We start from the raw sequence: 20,295 nt of genomic DNA on the forward strand, positions 1-20,295 counted from the left end.
ACTGAACAGGCTCCTCTGGTTGCTGATGACAGTGTGCAGGTGGTGGCTGGCTTTGTCAGTAATGTCCAGCAGTTTGTCCAGTGTCCTCCTCTCTGCCACCATCACCAGTGAGTCCAGCTTCATGCCGACCACAGAGCTGGCCCGCCTGATCAATTTATCCAGTCTGGAGGTGTCCTTGGATATGCTGCCCCCCCAGCACACCACAGTGTAGAAGAGGACACTGGTAACCACAGCCTGGTAAAACATCAACAGAAGTTTTCTGCAGATATTGAAAGACTGCAGTCTCCTCAGGAAGTACAACCTGCTTTGTGTCTTTCTGTACGAGGTATTTGTATGACTGCACAGCCTCCACCTCAGCTTCCTCTAGCAGGACTGGTCGCGGTCTTGGTCTGGACCTCCCAAAGTCAATGACCAGCTCCTTCGTCTTAGAAGTGTTGAGCTGTAGGCAGTTAGTGTGACACCAGAGAGCAAAATCCCTCACCAGACTCCGATACTCCTCTCTGTCACCCCTGATACACCCAACGATGGCTGTGTCATCGGCATACTTCTGTATGTGACACAGCTCCGAGTTGTAACAGAAGTCTGAGGTGTACAGGGTGAAGATCTGTGCCCTGGGGGGCTCCAGTGCTGCTTACCACAGTGTCAGACGTGGTGTCCTTCAGCCTGACGTACTGTGGCCTGTCAGTGAGGTAGTCCTTGATTCAGTCTACCAGATAGGGGTAGACTGGATCAAGGACTACCTCACTGACAGGCCACAGTACGTCGAGATTATTATATTCGAGAAATGGAACCATCTGAGGAGCATGTGAATGCACCATTGGCCTAGTTTTTCACATAGATTCCAAGAAATGAGTGAAGGCGGCCATCAATGAACTACGAACCTGACAAAAAAAAATGTTTATATTCAAATTAAGAATTTATTAGAGCAAGTGATATGTGTATCATGTTGCAGATATTGAAATCTGACTACACTATTAATGAATGTCAACAGTATTATTACTTGCTTATTCTAGAATATATTATCTATAATAGGGATACAGATGGGAAGCCTGAATCTTATATAATGTATGTCTCACTTTGTTCTCACTTATACCTTCCTTGAAGAAGCAACTGATCTGCCCTGATCCAACATGGGTCGGCTGGTTAACAGCGGCCAGTGTTGCGTAGTAAATCATTTGCTCACAGAGAGAAAAGTGTTTGATCATCAAACTTGTGCAAATGTTTTCCGAACGCAATTACATGTTTCACTGAACAGGATCATTTTCTTTAATCGAGGTTGATTGGATGTGCGCTCTCCTGTGTAGGCGTTCTTTCAACTACAAATTATGATTATGAAAAAAAAACTGTCTGTGTTGGTCTTTTATATCTACCTCCTGTTGTAAAGCATTCACACATGTTTTGCTCTGATAATAATAATAATATTTTTAGGCTTTCTATCAAGTGATGCCTCCGTAGCTTATTATCAACATAACAATGAGCATTTGTTATGAGGTGAGACAGGAATGTTTCATTGTGAATGTGGTAGGCGGCATTGTGAGTGCTTGATACGGTAAAATTAATTAAAACAACAAACAAAATTGTGACTGATATATGAAAAAATAAAAAAGACGAGGTTACAACAATGGGACATCCTGTATGTTACTACAAACACATTTAAGGACAAACCTGAAAAAGATGGTGGAAAATCATAACAAAAGCAGATATTTCCAAAGAAGTTCTTGAGGCTCGGTGGCCCAACACCTGATGAGTTCAATATTTTATGTTGGGTGCTCCTCTAATTTTTCACCCAACTGTAGATATTTTTAATGCAGCTGCAGATTTCATAAACTTTCTCTTAAGATGATCATAACTCTCTTAAGATGTTTTTCATGCTATGAAGATAAAGCATTATTCAGTCATTATTCCGTATTTGTGTAATTGTCAACAAATCCCATGAAAAGACCAACAGAGTGTAAGTCCTTTTCTCAAAAGCTACGTTTGCACTTCCCTTCCTTCTCTGTTGCACTCAGCCTTAAGTCTAGAGATGGCCCGATACCATTTTTCGCTTCCCAATACCGATTCTGATACCTGAACTTGCGTATCGGCCGATACCGAGTACCGATCCGATACCAGTGTGTCATATATTTTATTATGTTTTAACAACTGTATACTATGTGATATTATTTCTATCTTTGTTGTCAGTCTGGCTCAGGTTAAACTCTTTGTGAAACAAACAATGAATGCCACAGAACTTTCTTTTATTATGCAGTTTGACAGTCAGTTATAACGGAAAAAGAACATAAATAAACTACTTTAACGTAGATTTTCTTTAGGGCTTTATTACATGGTATCGGATCGGTGCATAAACTCCAGTACTTCCTGATACCGATACCAGCGTTTTAGGCAGTATTGGAGCCGATACCGATACCAGTATCGGTATCAGAACAGCTCTACTTAAGTCTATTAGGGTTTTTCCATGAGCCAGAGTCAGTCAGCTTTAGCCACACCGTGCCAAGCCAATCTGTGATGACATGCAAACGAAATATGTTCCTGAAGAAGTAAAATTATCCAGTAATTTACAAGACAAAAAGAAAGATTATAGGAAAGTCTGACCAAATAACCATAACTTTGTGTAGCAGAAATATTATTTTCTTTCCTCTCCTGTTAATCATCTCATGACCCCTAAAAATGTATTTTGTGACTCCTTCTTGGGGTCCAAACCTCCAGGTTGGAAAATATTGGTCTATGGTGCAGATGAATAAGCTATGTCAGGCTTTGGCTACACAGGCAATACTTGTATTTGGATCAGTTTATTGTTGGTTTTGGTCTTTTCAAAAAGAAAAATGGAACGACCAACCTTCTCCTTCTCCTCCTTAAGGACAAAATTGAAAACTGATAGTCTGGCTGGTTTATGTTTTCTCCTATACAAAAACAGCACATCTTTTATATTTATAACAGACATTTTATTCAGACTTGTATCTTCAGCGAGTTTGGATTTGGAGTCCTCCTGAGCATGTACACAGGAAAGTCATCCAGCTCTGTCCTTTCACCACAGACTCTCTAAATGGCTCATTTAGCTCCCGGTGGCAAACTTTGAAACTGCGATCTGGCACTCCAGTAACTCCAGTATCACCATTATCAACAGGGAGTAAAGAAGCTCTACTGTGTCAACACTAATCACAGGAGTCAAAATGAGTCATACACTACAAAACACCAAAATGTCCTCTGTCAATAAATCTCTCTGTTATGACAAAATTGAAGGCACTCAGAAAAAGTGACGCAGGCTGTGCTTTTATTTAAAACACAACAGGATGTGCTGTAGTACCTTTTGTTTTGAAGATTAGACATGATTTGCAGCATAGTATGATTATTTTGAAGTACTAATTAAGAGTTAGTAATATGCAATAAACAATTCAAGTTTAAGGTGAATAATACCGCCTGGGCAGATAAAGTAAACATACTGCAGCTCCTTTTAGTGAATAATTTATGAAGGAATTATCAGGTTATTAATGCAAGGTCTATGGTTTTCCCACAGTTGGTTTTTAAGCTCTCCATTTGGCTTTTGATAATTGAATCACCACAAATTAGATGTAAAAAGTGAAACTCTCAAGTCTCGACAAAACATAAAAACTAAACTTTGTGAATAAGCCCAGAGAGCAAGAGCTGCATGGGCAGGAAGAGGAGAAAGACATGTCGAGGTTTTTTTCAACACACTGAATCAATGAGAGCTACCGAGCCTCTGTCAACAAAACTCTTCAAACCTTTCCATAACGTATCCTCCATCGGAGAAAGCAAACACAAGTATTGGCTAACGTATTCCTCCTGTCTTCCGACAGCTTTGTCTCCATGGCAACTAATCTGCAGGCTGTAGCAGTAAAGAAGTACCTTGTGAACTTTTCAATGAGAACAAGTCACTGTGGACTATGGAGTGGCAGCCTGTGAATGTTAATTTTATCGCAGGCCTAGATAGGAACACAACAAATGGGTGCAAAATTAGGCATTTTGTCCTTCATCACTTCCCTCCTGTGTGTGTAAGTGCCTCCAATTTAAAGTATTCCAAAAAGACAACATTTGGTGGTGGTGGTGGTGTGTGTGTGTGTGTGTGTGTGTGTGTGCGTGCGTGTTTGTGAGAGAGAGTGTGTGAGAGCTCCATCTTTCCTCAAGGACCTTGGTCCATCGTGTTCTCTTGACAGCCTGTCAATAGCTGACATTAGTTGAATGTGTGCACAATGCACTCAGTCTTATCACTTGCATTTGCTCCAGTCACTGTTGTATAATTTCATTCACTGAGTTTATAGTAATTAACAGGCATTGCATTTCAAATAAATCCACCGTTTACATATTTTTTTCAGTCAGACCCACATTCACACACAGAAACACTCATTTGTCCCTCATTCGCAGCATTAAGAGAGTATCACATCAAAACGCATGCACAAAACAACAGCCCAAATCCCAGTGTGAGTAATCTCATCAGAGGAGTGTTCAGACAGGTGGCTGTATGTAGGCAGACCTGCTTGATCCAGGAGACAGCGAGCACCAGAGAAATAACCAGTGATAAAGTCCCTGGAGCACACAACTCGGATCAAGCTACGTCAATTGAAGCACGTGTGTGTGTGTGTGTGTGTGTGTGTGTGTGTGTGTGTGTGTGTGTGTGTGTGTGTGTGTGTGTGTGTGTGTGTGTGTGTGTGTGTGTGTGTGTGTGTGTGCGTGTGTGTGTGCGTGTGTGTGCGTGCGTGCGTGCGTGCGTGTGTGTAGGTTTAGCCAGGATGGAGCGCAGACATTACAAAGAGTACAGTAATCAAGGCAACAAAGGCCTCTACATGAGGGTTGATTACAGTGCTGGCAGCATCATAGGTAACAGTGGCTAATGACGTGTGACATTAGCCACTGTGAGTTGATCGGGGACATAATTAGATAAATAATTTAAAATTGGTATGAAAACAAGATATTCTAGTCAGCGTTCGTTTGACACTGCCTTTCAAAAACAAAATATGTCAAATGAAGAAAATCCATTAATGAGTACTACTGCTGCTTCTACTGCTCAAAGCAGTAATGAAAATAAAATGCTAAAAAGATGCCAGACTCTACCCTCAGGGGGTTTTCACAATCAGGATTTTCTTACTAATCAGGACAGAATAAAGCAGTTCTGACGGTAGAAGTTCAGCTTACAATGCTTGTTTTCTTCACTGACAACTACATATTTCTTTGTGATCTACATACACTAACCCATAATTGTTTGTCTGTTCTTTTTGGTTCATATTTGTTTACAAATGAATTAAAAATGAAAAGCTGAAATGTTTTGAGGCAAAGGTTGTCCAAACACTTTGATTCATATTTGGGTGCACCCAATTTGCCTTAAATGTTTTTTAGACTCTCTGCAACTTGAATTAGCTTGTCAACTTGTGTAACTTGGCTGGACATGCTTTAAAATAAGACACAAAATGCATGATCCAGTGGTTGACAGGAAGAGTCAGAGAGAACAAAACATTAGAAACAAAAGTTTTAAAGAGCACAGCTGCAGGTGGCATCATTACGAAACAGAAGCTACAACTACATTGTTTCTTCTTAGTGCAAGTCTTCCAAACAAATAACCAAGAAAATAGGGCCTGTATAGGTCAGGCAACAGATAAAGATCAGAACAGAACTGCACAGAGTCTCTTTGATGCAGTAGAAAATCTTGACAAAAAGACAACAAACATGTTCTTTCTCAAATGTGGGCTGTAAAAGGCAGCCATGAACACTTCAAAATAGCAAATGAAGGAATCTTAAAGCCTGCTGCAAAGCTGTATAATTAACATTATAATAAACATCAATCTAAACTTTTAAAAGCCGTTATGCAATAGGTGCATAATACAGAGACAGGGAACATCACAAGTAATGCCATCCCTTTGTGTGTGTGTTTTTGTAATTCACAATACATTCATTACTCTTCTCTCAGGTTGTCACATAACTGAAGGCACAAATGAAGTAGATTCCACTAGATTCTGGCTCTAAAAAGTCATTCATTCTTCCAAGGACATCCTTTAGACTTAGACCAAAATCTTTCCAAATAAAAAGAAAATACTTTTTCCCACAGGATATAAGGGTCTCTTATTTGTAGAGAAGTAAAAAATATTTATAGAATTTGATCAATTGTAAGTTTGCATCCAAAATGTTACTTTATTAAAAGTGCTAGCAATAAAGAAAAAACATTCCAGGAGTTTTGGGCACTTTGAGGCAGCAGGAACAAGCTGTGAACACAACACCGTTATATTACAGGCTGTTCTCATGAACCATTTGTGTCATATAGCTACGAAAAATAATGTGTAGAAATAAAACACAAAAACACAGGACTTTTACCCAGGAAACAGGTGTTCGTGTCCCGGGAGTACTACTTAAGGGGGCCGGTGTTTTAATCCAAACCACAAGCTTTTTTCTAATCTTAAAGGAACACGCTGACTTATTTGGACTTTAGCTTATTCACCGTATCCCCCAGAGTTAGATAAGTCCATACATAGCCTTCTCATCTCCGTGCATGTCGTAACTCTGTCTGACGCACCCACCGCTAGCCTAGCTTAGCTCAGATCCTGGAGGTAACCAAGGGGGTAAGCCTCTCCTCGGACCGCGAACCTCCTATGGCGCCATTTTAATGCTACAAAGCGATCACCCCCCGTTAGCATTCCATTGACTGCCATTCATTTTGGCACCACTTTGACAGCGAATAACTTTACATCTAAAGCGTTTAAAGACTTTATTTGTCCATTGTTTATTTCTAAAGAAACACGACAATGTATAAAAGGCTCCATTACCTTGTACCTCACGTTATGGCTCCATAGTAGACGTTTTTGTAAAAATATGCTAACGATTGTGTCATAACCACACGACTTACTGTCGCATAGTAGAGGAATTACCGTATAGTACAGGAGAAGCTCGCAGGCAGTTTTGTCTCACATTAGCTGTTTAAGTGTGATTACTAATGTTAACTAGCATTTTAGTTAGCAATAATTAGCCTGTGCCTATGTTATCTCCTTACATATACCTACGCTCTCCATCTCTGCAAGATTGGGAATGATTGAGATTTCTCTTGGCACAGCTACAAGAAGACTTACAACTTTCAGACAAGTTGCTCGCGTCACATTTACGTCGTCTCTCTCAGTTGGAGGCTGCGCAGTAACACTCAGCGCTCACCGGAAAAGTGCTTCTAACGGCCTTCACTGGTCTCCGTCCAGAGCAACGGGATCTGTTGGTCCATTCTTATATACAGTCTATGGAGGTAACCGACTCCATCTAGCCTACTGCTCCCAATAAGTGACAAAATAAGGCCAACATTTTCCTATTTACATGTTGTGATTTGTATAGTCACAGCGTGTACAAATAACAAGGCCACATGAGACACAGCCATCTTCTAACCGTATACATACTGGGAACTATATTCTCAGAAAGACGAAGCAGCTGCTACTTCTGCTACTTGGGCGGAGTGATTTGCTGGGCTTCTCGGGTGCTGCAAGCAAATCACTCTGCCCAAGTAGCAGAAGTAGCAGCTGCTTTGTCTTCCTGAGAATATAGTTCCCAGTTTGTATACGGTTAGAAGATCAGACAGAGTTGCTGTACAACACGCATGGAGATGAGAAGGGTATGTATGAAGTTATCTAACTCTGGGAGATACAGTGAATAAGCTAAAGTCCCAATAAGTCGGCGTGTTCCTTTAACTAGTCACTTTGGTGCCTAAACTTAACGATCATGTGACCGGTCGTCATGTGACCGGTCGCCAGCGGTCGTCATAATGTCATACGATATCATACAAATTGTTGTGCATAGGTTTTTGTACGATGTCATTTGAACCCGTTTATGAGAATGCGTTGCGTATCCTGTTGTTTATATGGCTTGTTAGCAAACAGTTGCCTATTTACACATTGGCATGCGCTTTTGTGTTTCTGGCCATCTGAAGAATGTAAGTCCAATTATCACTCTCTTAACTTTATTTTTGGTCTCCACCAACTCCAGCGGGAAATAACTTTAGCTGCTAAACACTCCACTATGTTCACCAGCTCTTCCCTTACTGTTTTGGCCAGCTGTTCGGTCCTGAGCAGGTAGTGTACAGTGGGTTTTTAGAGCGACAAAATGACTCCGATGAGAGTGGTGAGAGGGAACCAAACAGTAAAGTTTGGGGCAGTAAAAGCTAAAAATCATTTCTTATTCATTGTTAATATAAAAGTACTGAGCTTTAAAGAGCAATTTAACACAAAATCTTGTTTTTTTTCTTCTTGTTTTGCTGACCTCCAGTGATATCACTTCTTACCTTGCTACATTGAAGTGTATTAATCAGAATCAGAATCAGAATCAGAAATACTTTAATAATCCCAGGGGGAAATTATTATTGTTACAAACTCCAGATATACAAACAACATATATTATACAGACAACATATATATTAAAAACAAATTTACAGTAGTAATATATAAAAGATCAAATGTACAGTATTAATGTGCAATTAATACTACAGGGTGTGTCTACCGTGGCATCAGTGTACGGATTGTTTACGGATATTAAGTCACTATTGACTACAGGGTATCGATGTCTGATTGCTAATGTAATTTCTTCTAATGTGACTCATGATTTTTTTTTTTAAATACAAAGAGCGATAATGCATTTCAAATGATGTTTGCCTGATAAACAAGAGTCTCTCAATCATATAGAGCTCCAGTAACATGCAGTAAACAGTAAACCCAAACTGAGACTTAAAAATGTCCCCCCAGAACCATTTGTGTCATCACTGAGTAAACATTCATGTTTACTACAGGCTGTGATTAACTGGAGTGCCAATTTACTTTTCATACAGACAAAATGTAAAATTCATTTTATCTGTCAAATGTGTCAGATATCTCCTATTCGGGAGACCATTAAAATGGTTCCAATCAGCTGCCTGAGACCACTACATCAGATGACAGCAAACTTGGAATAAGAAACGGATTGTGTAGGACAGCTTTCCATTTAAAAGTGAATATGAAAAAGTCTTAATACCAAATAGAGTAGCTTCAGTACTAGAATGTGTAAGTGATTGGGTGGCTGAGCCAAAAAACAAACAAAATAAAAACAGGCATGAATGAATCCCATTCAAAGTCTCTGCAGTGACTTGAAGATAGCTGTTCACAAAGGCTCCCCATTGAGCTGGAAAAACACTGCACATTTTTTGAAAAGAAAAAAATAATCCAGATGTGACTAACAAATAAAGACGAAGAAAATCTAAATCCATAATACCAGCCACAAATTGTCTGTTTCTAAATGGGATAATTTAAAAAAAATGGGGGAAAAAAGAAAGAAAAAAAGAATTAAAGCTGTTACATTTTTCATTATGAGGTATTCTGTGGCGGTTGTCAACAACAAATCACAGTTTACTTTGAATTCAGAGAGGCACACAGCAGGACATCATGGGGGTTTAGAAAGTTTCTAAAGGAATTGTAATTCAACTCTAGTAGACAAATGCTCTTCATTTTGAAGTCAGATTTTTACTCTGAGGCAATAGCATGATCTGCCTCCAGGGAGCCAGCCTCTATACAGTTAGACTAAATCTATTAAGATCAGCAAAGACAGGCTAGGAGTGGCTGCCAGAAATGAATGTAAATGAAAGTCAAGCTCTTACTTTGGCTGCTTGGAGAGAACATATCAAGAAACAGAGTGTGTAGAGAGAAAGCTTTGTGAGAAATTCAAGGAAAGGAAAGCAAAGATAATTTAAACCAACAGAAATGTACAGGAAATATTATGACTTTGTGGGATGCCTGCATGTTTAAAGAATTCCCCATGCAATGCAAAATGACATGTCATGTACAGAATAATCTGCAGTTGCACCTCCAAGAAGGCTAAAAAGAACCAGCTACAGAATGTAAATGCCTGCTGCTATTTTTATCACCTACAATGAAAACTATAGAATCTACATGAAATAGAATATAAAGCTGGGTTATGTCAGCCAGCAGGAGTAAATTATAGTGGACAGGAGGGGAAGAAACATCAAGAAATGTAGTGAGGAGGAGAAAAAAAAAACTGTGTTGTATTTTGTTTTTCTGTGTTAAACTGGGCGTGAGACTGCGAGCCAGCAGCAGTGAAAGAGTGGTGGTTATGGCTTGTGGTTTTCACTCTGCACTAACATTACAGCAGAGCTCTTAACAAAGAGGAACAGAGGGCACAAAATAAACCCTTCAAAATGTAAGAAGCCATGCTGGTGCCTCACATCCTGAGAGGACAAGTGGAAAAAATAAAAATAAAACAACCACCGTGTGTGTGTGTGTGTGTGTGTGTGCGTGTGTGCGTGCGTGTGCGTGCGTGCGTGCGTGCGTGCGTGCGTGCGTGCGTGCGTGTGCGTGTGTGTGTGTGTGTGTGTGACATCAAGTCTTTGCAGTCAAGCACCAATTATTGTCACTGTGACTTGGCTGTCAAACACACTCGGCCTTTATTTCTCTCTGTCATTGTTGAGGGCAGCCTTTCACAGATCTGTTCCCTACATGACCCGTATGGAAAAAGTACATTTCACATATAAAATATGTTTACAAGTATAGATTTAAAAATATATATAGGAAATATATAGGCAAGGATAACTGCGTTTATTATATTGAGAATAAATAAGGATTAAATCTATTTAAGTTGAAGTAGCACTTCATTATCAAAGGAATTGTCCCTGTTAACCCCATATTGTCTTTTCTTACACTTCAGTTTTTGTAAGGATTAAACAAACAAGATATAGCATGTTAATTAGTGAGCCTTAGAGGTGCTGGTGGATTGTTACCATTGGACAGAGCCTGTTTCCACGTGTTTCCAGTCTTTAGATAGATCAGCTTCATTAAGGACCTCAGGAAGACTAGCACCTGCAATGCAGGAGCTAATGAGGATCCCAAATAAACAAACAAACAAATGGACCGAAATGAAATTGGTATCATCTCTTATTTGCAGCAAGAAAGCGAATCAGTGTATTTCCCAGAATGTCAAACTATACTGCTTAAAGATCATACAATTGTTATTTGGTTAGCAGCAGAGTCAGAGCATTCAGGACACTAAAAGGGCCATATTTTGGGGGATGTGGAGGTTTTGCGTGTGTCTTTTAATTTTGGTAATCGGGTGTGGAAATAGTGAGGATATTCATCACTGCCTACATCATCTTTTAAAAAAAATACTCTGCTTTCAATACTAATTTCAATACTAATTTGTATCTGATATGGTTTTTCTACAAAAAGTTTAACTAACTAGCATTCTTGAAATTACCTTTACTCTTTCTCCCTTATTAAAACAAATCCAGAATCTAAAAACATTGTTTATTTCAAAAGTTGCTGGACACAGCAAGCAAGTCTCCTACTTCCTTTTAAATCCCACTCTGTGTTTCAAGCCTCCAGTGCACAAATCACATCACACTTTTTTATTGATTCGTATTTTTTACCTTTATTCAGGGGAGGAACGCCCTGATCACATTTGCACAGTTACACCTATTCACACCTGGAAGCTGCCCGGTACAACCACAGTCTGATCTGCTGGCCACTGAGCAGCTCCACTGGAACAGTTAGGGGTTAACAGCCTTGCTCAAAGGCACCTCAGTGGTGGTTATGACGGAGGGCCATGTGCTGCTCTTTCCCTTTCCCCACCCAGATTGATCGGTCCGGGGATTGAACCAAGGACCTCCCGGTCACAAGCTCGCACACATCACACTTGTATACAGTAAGTTTCATATTGGACCATGATTGGCTTTCAAACTAGCTGTAATGTCACAAATCCTGCTCACACATACACGTTACTGTAAACTGAGATTTAGGTGAGCACAGAGAAAATGCCCTCATTCAGCAAATGAATGTGAAAGCAGCCTTCAACTGTCAAACTCTGCACATAAATCATTCTGTACACTGAAGCTTAAACGTCACAGTCAAGGAACAATAGGCAAAACATATTTTTCAGTAGAAGGGAGGCTGTATTTAATTGATAACAGAAAATGAACATTGTATAATATACTTTGTCTTTGGGGGAGCCTGCTTCCTTTGCACTTATGCGGGCATTTTTGTCACATTTACATTATTTCAAATAATGCCTTTTGATCAGTCGGACTCATGACTACAGCTCTGGGTGGCAGTATTCAATCCAAATGCATTTTAAATATCCAAAATATAATTTTGACATACTGTATTTGCGCTCTTACCTTGAATACTTTTAAACATAGAAAATAAATGTGTACATTAGTTGTCCTGACGAAAATTGATCTAATGTTGTGTTTTTACTGTTGTATATATGTTTTCTGTCCCCTAGTATGACCCAGCAGACCCATTAATGTTTAATCTCACAGAATCCTATCTAATATTCTGCCGAATAATTAATTTATATTGGCCTTCCCATACCTTTTAGCATCTCACATCTCCTGGTTAGAGTGTACCTTTAATTGATGGTCTGCAGTGTTGCATGCAAGGTTTATCGTAGGATAACTATTTTTTTCTTTGCTTCACATTTTGTTTTGGCACTACCTCTCACTGTGCACTCAGATCACCTCAGTCCTGATTTCCCTTCTATATATTTTTCATCCATATGCTCATGCAATTCCTTCTACCAGAGCAGGAATAAAGATCAGAATCAGAAACTAAAAAAATACCTATGCATATGTTAACTATATTCTCATTCTTCTTCTGGCAGGACTAAGGAAAAGTGGGTTACGAGAACATGAGGCTGAAAACTGCAGGCATAAAATATACTGAGAGAACAAAGGGAGAGGGGATCGGCTGAAATCTGGCAAAGAAAAATGTACGGAACACACTGAGGAAAAATTGGGTGAGTGAATTTAGAGCAGAGCAGTGCACGTGCGCACGCACACACAGGCACCACACACACACACACACCTGCAGGCGCCAGTACAATGCAGCCTTGTTTTATCCTCCTTCAGTAGAGCCAGTGTTCAGGGCAATTATCCAGAGAGTTGCCACACCTATACAAGCCCACAAGTCGGCTATAGAGCTCTAGTTGGACAAACAACACCAGCTGTAACAATTAAAGAAAACCCTCGACACCTCCTCTCCCAAACATTTTCACTGCTTCCATCAAAAAAGCTAGATGCCATATGCACTAAACACAGATTGAAAATTGTGTATCAGCAGCAGCAGCTTTGGTCTTAGCCAGTGATTGCAGGCTAAGTGTAAATAGTGGGCAGCTGCCAGAGTCATCGGTTCAGCCATACAAGAGCTGGTGACATGTGGGAGGACATGGGAAAAGGAAGCTGCCTCCTTCTCTTTACTGTCTCTGTCTGCTCATCCTGGAATGTGTCAAGGCAGCCTGACTGTCACCGTGAGCAGGAAAATGTGGGACATTTCACCAGCAGTATTTCATTAGGTTATTTAGATAGAACATGAGCTGAGTTTATTTTATAAGGGAAAATGTGCCCTTCAATAGTTTTATAGTGTTTGATTCATCTATCGTTGGTGCTCAGGATTTATTCAGTAATGTAATTTACTTAATTCCTTAAGTTTATTGTCTATCTACAGTATGTTTGTTTACCACATTTCACAAGCTGCAGCCAACACTTGCATATCTGATTCAACTTTAGATTGATATGAATTAATAATTAATTAAGAGTGTGAAAAGTAATGAGAAATGGCCAATACAAGTAGGGACGCTCCAATCCTCCGGATCCTTAACTTACAATGCCAATCAATATTTTATATAGTTTTTTCATCAATGTCATGATAAAAGTCACTGATTTAGCTGTAAGTCACATTCATTCAACTTCATTTTAAAGGTCCTATGACATGCTGCTTTTTGGATGCTTTTATTTAGGCCTTAGTGGTCCCCTAATACTGTATCTGAAGTCTTTTCCCCAAAATTCAGCCTTGGTGCAGAATTACAGCCACTAGAGCCAGTCCCACAATGAGCTTTCCTTAGGATGTGCCATTTCTGTGTCTGTAGCTTTAAATGCTATTGAGGAGGAGAGGGGGGGGGGGGGGGGGGCCTTGACCAACTGCCATGCTTCGCTTGTTTTCAAGCCATGATGTCTCTCTCTCTCTCTCTCTCATGGGCGGGCCAAATTCTCTGGGTGGGCAAAGCAGAGAAAGGGGAGGTAACCTTCCTCCTTATGATGTCATAAAGAGGAGTTTCCAGATCGGCCCATCTGAGCTTTCATTTTCTCAAAGGCAGAGCAGGATACCCAGGGCTCGGTTTACACCTATCGCCATTTCTAGCCACTGGGGGACCATAGGCAGGCTGGGGGAACTCACATTAATGTTAAAAAACCTCATAAAGTGACATTTTCATGCCATGGGACCTTTAAGTGCCACAGCAATCCCTGATGCTTAATTTTGTTTTATTTGTTAATAAGTTCCACGCAATGAGGTAGATTTTTTAATTTGAAAAGAAGAGCAATGGTATTGGACTGGTTAATTAGTATCAGCAGATAACTTTAATGTGAAATAAAAAAATTGGATTTGTGCATCCCTAATTACGAGTCACTGTACCCCAAATAATGCTTTGAAATGTATTCTTGTTTGACTAATGGCCACAATTACAAATGTTTTCAACTAATTATGAGACGCAATGTAAAAAGGCAAGTCTTCATATTTATGAGGCAGTAACCAGCAAATGTTTCATGTTTTACTTGATACACGCAGTAAACTAACACAGTCTAATACAACATGCCTGCAATCAATTCTACCGTCATGAAGGTTATGATGTTTTTTAAGTTGGAGTTTGTGCTGCTGTTGAATTGTATTGTGTTATACTGACAGGTGTTTCTAATATTTTGTTCATCACATTTATATCAATGAGGGCACACTACATAATAGAAACACCTCTCTGTATAACAGCACCACAAACTATAACCTCCAAATGACCATAAAGTTGAATCAACGCCTATTCAAAAGAGTTTTAACTAACACTGAGCATTACAACCTTCATGAAGGACTTATTGCAACTGCATTAGTTTAGCTATGTGTACCTAATAAAGTGGCAACTGAGTGTATATTATATCATTTATTCCTGTTTAAATTGCTGGGGAAAAGAGGGAGGTGTGGTGTCTGGAATATGCCTGGCACTACCCAGCAACTCTTTAAGGAAGGGTGTTAACTTTTAATATTTATGTGTTTCAGAATCAAAGAGAAAGATTTTTTTATAGACTCTACAGTTTGTGCTGATTCTTAACAGTCGTACATGCAGAAGAGATGTACAGAAGAGAGAGAGATGATGCCATTTCATGTGCACTGACAGAAACCACAATAGACCAGAATACAATGCAGCTACAAGACCTTTGAATAAGAGGCACCACTTTGACTTGAAAAGCTAGACTAGAAAAACTACAGCTAGACAAACTCTTTATGCAGAGCTACTGCGATTTAGCGTTGATGTTTTTGGACAGCTGCTTTCAAATTCCACTGATGCAACAATAAAAAATACAGCACAAAACAACATGGGCTATATATAAGGAATACGAAAAACATCTTCTGATTGAACTGTTTTTAAGATAGATCACCCCTTTAATACAGCCTGTCTGCCTTGATTAAATTTGAGATTAATGTGCCACATGTAATATGGAGCAGCTTCATCAGAAAGAATTTAAGACCTATGCTAACCTAACATAAGGGCACATTGTATGGCAGTGAATTCCTCTGCCAGCCAGCCATGGCTATGAGAAGTCAGTGAGGCCTTAAATTTCTGTAACCCCTCCAGAAGAAAAAAAACTGATGGGAGGGAATAGCTTGAGGAATGGTTGGTATTCTGAAATGTTGTTCTTCTCCACAAGTTTATTTCTGTCTTTCATGGAGGTCCAGGGAAACATTTCTCATCCAATCAGAGAGCTTTATTCTCACACATCACCACATTTCCACAATCACTGTGCAACTGATTGTATAGACAACAACTTAGAAAACATACTGGCCAGTGTAAAAGACTGTTTTCTTTTATGAGCAAATCATACTGAATGAGCTCAAGTATGATTAATGTAATCCTACCCTTTAGTAAACAACATTCATTAACCAATTCACGGAAGATAAATGGAACCAGGAATGAGTTTATCCCTTCTAATTGGACAAACCCAGCCAGCAGCAAAAGCTCCCTATTTATCAAAGTTAAATCTCTAAAACAAGTTCACTGACAGCTGTGTTGGAGCTAGAAATACAGAGTTAAAGATAGGAAGTATAAAAGAGGAGAAGTCAGGAATAAGAGTGAGATGATACATCTCATTTGAATAGTAAGAGAAATGTGAAAATGACTTACCACTCACTTATCTCACTCTCTACTCTCTCTCCCGGCTGTCCCTCTTCTTTCCTCAGTGTATGATAAAACTTCCCAAGTTGTTCCTCTCCACAGGCTCCCTCTCTCTGTCTCGCTCCGTCTCACTCCCTTTCTCGCTCTCTCTCTCTCTCTCTCTCTCTCTCTCTCTCTCTCTCTCTCTCTCTCTCTCTCTCTCTTCCTCTCTCAACATGGATGCACTGTGACTGTCACTGGCCAGCTGAAACAGCAAATGGCCGACATCTAGTGGTGAGTAAAGGCATGGCACTGAATATAATATCCTTTGTAGACCTGTTGGCAGGCTCACTGACAATTTACAAAAGTAATTTACAGGCTAATTGGCTCTGATTCAGTGGACGTTTTAAAAATATAAACTGATGAATACACAGGCCATCTGGATCTGGCCATCCACACAACGTTTGGTGGTTAATAAGCAAATAATTTTCCGTTAAACTAATCAAAAGTAGCGGCCATTTAGCTCAGTTGGTAGAGCAGGCGCACATATACCGAGGTTTATTACTCAATGCAGAAGGTCCAGGGTTCAAATCTGACCCGCGATGATTTTCCTCAGTGTCTTCTCCCTCTCTCTCCCCTTTCATGTCTGAGCTGTTCTATCATTCAAGGTGGAAATGTCCATAAAACGTCTTTTAAAAAAGTAGCCTAATATTTCCATCATTAAGTCATGGCAGCTTATTTTCACAGTTCACCAGAGGTTTTCAATCTGCCTTGGTCAGTTAGATTCAACTTTAACGTGAATGATAATGAATTAAATAGGTGAGCCCCTTTTAGCATTATTGTGTTTGACCATATTAATATTATTATTAAAGTTTATTTAGATACAGTAGGGACAGATACAAAAAAACATAGATAAGCTTAAACAGTCATCTGATGTATGTATCATAGTGTTTTTAGCTGAAGCTAATTCACGACACATGTCCCTAGTAGGGCTTTTGGTTAAAAATAAAAATACAGATTAACATTATTAAAAATAGCCTCTTATCCCTGAGTTTGGAATGGAAGACAGCCATCTCCTCTTGGCACTGGTTTGTGAAAAACAAATGATTGGACATTTGTCAATGTTTTTACATATTTGTGTGTGTACTGTCAATTACTTGTTTTCTTAACTTTTACATAATGTTTGTTATACTTGAGGATACAGCCCAAAGGTCACACAGCCATGTTTCACTGCAAAGAACAAAGTTCTTGTTTTTGTTTCTTGTAGAAAGAAGAACAAAACTAAGATATGTAGCCATGGTAGCAGCTCTGTGAGGCTGTATGCTGTAGACTCAGCAATGGTTGGAAACATGGCTGGATTACTGAACTGGCCTAGGCCCAGGGGCCCATAAGCCAGAGCCTTTACATGAAGTTGCTGTTATTAGCTTTGGATTTCTTGTCACATAGTCAAAGGGTTTAATAACAGAGCCCCAAAAGTCCTACAGAAAAACGGAAGGAATAGCCTAAACATTCACTTTTCAGGTGTCACAAAGAAACCATCATGATACATTAAAAGTGAGTTATTATCCCCTCAGTTTATCTATGGGACTGTAGAGTGGCTGAGTACTCTATGCCAGTGGTACCCAAACTTTTCCATATAGATGGATTCATAGTGAAAATAAATGATTCCCCGTTTTTGTTGGGGACCCCCTGGAATCCCCCATCAAGGACCCTGGGACCACTGCTCTATGTAATACAGGCCCTTCAGCTCTGAATAAGCTTTGACCTGCTAGTGGCGCCAGAGGAAAGGTCAGAGGATCACCAAAGCCAGTAGGATGCATTCTCTAGGGGCCATGAACATCTGCAGTGCACCCACTTTTCACAGCAATCCATCTAGCAGCCTTGTTGTTAATCAGTCTGAACCAAAGCTGTGAACCGACACACCAACTGACAGATATCCCTTAAGCCATGCCTGTAGTGTGGCTAAAATATTTGACTGTTTTTATTGTTTAAACAAAGATACAGGTGAGTAAATGCGTGATAGTTTCCTCTTTTGCTCAGTAGCACACAGCTGTAGGACATGGCTGGGTGCTTCTGGGTTTTATAGTGCCAAAAATCTAAAATAAATGGTATATTGCTTTTAGATATCGGTTCAGACTTTTGAGTTTGTCAACGTTTTACGGTACAATCCAAAACCTATACTGAGCTTTTCATTATAAATACTGGTAGGATCAAATTAATGGATTTTATTTTTTTTTATTTTAAGGATTGCGTGATCAGGGGATATTAAGAATTAACTTTATTAGCAAAGTATGTTGATACATACAAGGAGTCAGCCTCCCGTTTTCACTGGCCTTTCATTATACTCATACATACATAGTGCAGAGGACAAAATTACAAGGCAATACTAGATACACACATACACCTAAACAAATACTTACTTAAGCAAAAGTACATGTATTAGCATCAAAATATACTTAAAGTACCAAAAGTAATAGTACTAATTATGCAGAATGGCCCATTTCAGAATCATAAAAATATGTATAGCCTATAATAAATCAAAATATAAATTTAGTCAAAAGTACAATATTTCTTTTTGAAATGTAGTGTAATGTAGATGAAAATACTCAAGTAAAGTACAAGTACCTCCTAATTGTATTTAAGTACAGTAATTAAGTAAATGCTGTTACTTTCCACCACTGAAGTGTGATGATCCTGAATTGCAGCTATTTCACAGGAATTGAATTCATTTGACCTTAAGTCCTCCTACTGTGTGTACATCAAACAATATCATAGACCACAAAACCAAGAATAAACGCAGGCCTAGACCTCTACAACCTTAACATGAAAAACCTGACATACTGGAAAAAAGAACAAGAACTGCCAACAGAAAAACAGAGAAGAGATCACAATGTACCCTAAGTGCACTGATGTAGGCTTTTGTTTATTTTAGCTTCGGGGGGGAAATTTTTGTCGAAGAAAGGTTTTCATGAAAGAATATGATGCTCTTTGAAATCATCCATTATAATCAAGGCCTTTATTTAATTACTAATGACAACTGTGATAAATTGTTAAATATGTATAGCAGACCTACAAGGTTGGTAATAGAGTAAGTGACAGTACCATTCATTATGCTGCTAAAGCCTGAGGTGTGAATTATTGTTTTTTAATACAGGCACATACACTGAAAAGTGAGCAAGGCAATTACAGCTAATGGTTTCTTAAATTAAATAGTTGATGATTGCAAATAAGTGTCATGTTCAAGTAGCTGTTACTGAAGCGCAAGGAACAGGTTCCTCAGAACAGTAATCAAAATCACATAATGTAATGGCGCGCAGTTAAAATGCTGAGCAGACACTGCACTCTTTGTGTAATTAAATATATATTACACTTTTCATGTAGTATTCTGTGATTCATCAAGTAATTTAAATGTTATTGCATTGCAGGTAAAAGGTTCAAGAGAACTCACATTATTTTCCAACAAACTTTATTGTACCAATACTTTTCAGAGAGGTGACTCAACAATAAAGGCCTTACTTTTACTTCTGTAACATTTTGAATGCAGGGCAAATGCAGGACTTGTACTTGTAATGGAGTACTTTTATACTATGTTGTTACTACTTTTGCTCAAGTAAAAGCTCTCTAGACATCTTCCACCACTGGTTAACTCTTACTGTAGTCGTGACTTGAGAGAATATGAGATATGCAGTGGTGGAATGTAAGTACATATTAGTATTAGTACTAGTATTATAATTAAGCACAATTTTACTTGTGTATTTCCATTTTCTGTTTATGTTTCCACTCCACAACATTGTTTCCTAACTTTAGCTAGCTACTTTGCAGATTGCGATTATTAATACAAAATATACTACTAATAAATTATGATTTAATTATTATTATATTATATAATTAATATGGATTAAGCCATCTGGCAGTAGCCTACATAAATATATTAAATGTAACCCCACCTTTACCATTAATGCTTAGGCATGCATCACTAATTATAATGCAATGTTATATAGCCTATTATGTTGAACTAGTTCGTCTGCATAATACTTTTATTTAAGTATAGGCTATGTTTTAATGCTAGCACCTTAAAATAAGTTTTAAATGTAGGACAACAGTATACATGACAGTATTTCTACAGTTATTGTAACTTTTAGGCATAGGCCT

At 38.9% G+C, this 20,295-nt stretch overlaps 1 protein-coding gene across 2 annotated transcripts in view; it reads right to left on the reverse strand.

The window, feature by feature from the left end:
* The window catches only part of tspan4a (tetraspanin 4a), a 160,682-nt gene extending 144,379 nt beyond the window's left edge, over nt 1-16,303 (reverse strand). Inside the window, exon 1 of one of the 2 annotated variants that reach the window (XM_031290065.2) lies at nt 16,174-16,303. The gene's annotated coding sequence lies outside the window, so the exon portion shown is untranslated. The remainder of the gene's footprint in view (nt 1-16,173) is intronic. The other variant, XM_031290066.2, reaches the window with a different exon arrangement.
* Between the last annotated feature and the right edge of the window lie 3,992 nt (nt 16,304-20,295).

Source organism: Sander lucioperca, chromosome 3, assembly GCF_008315115.2.
Source record: "Sander lucioperca isolate FBNREF2018 chromosome 3, SLUC_FBN_1.2, whole genome shotgun sequence".
Lineage (NCBI taxonomy): Eukaryota > Metazoa > Chordata > Actinopteri > Perciformes > Percidae > Sander > Sander lucioperca.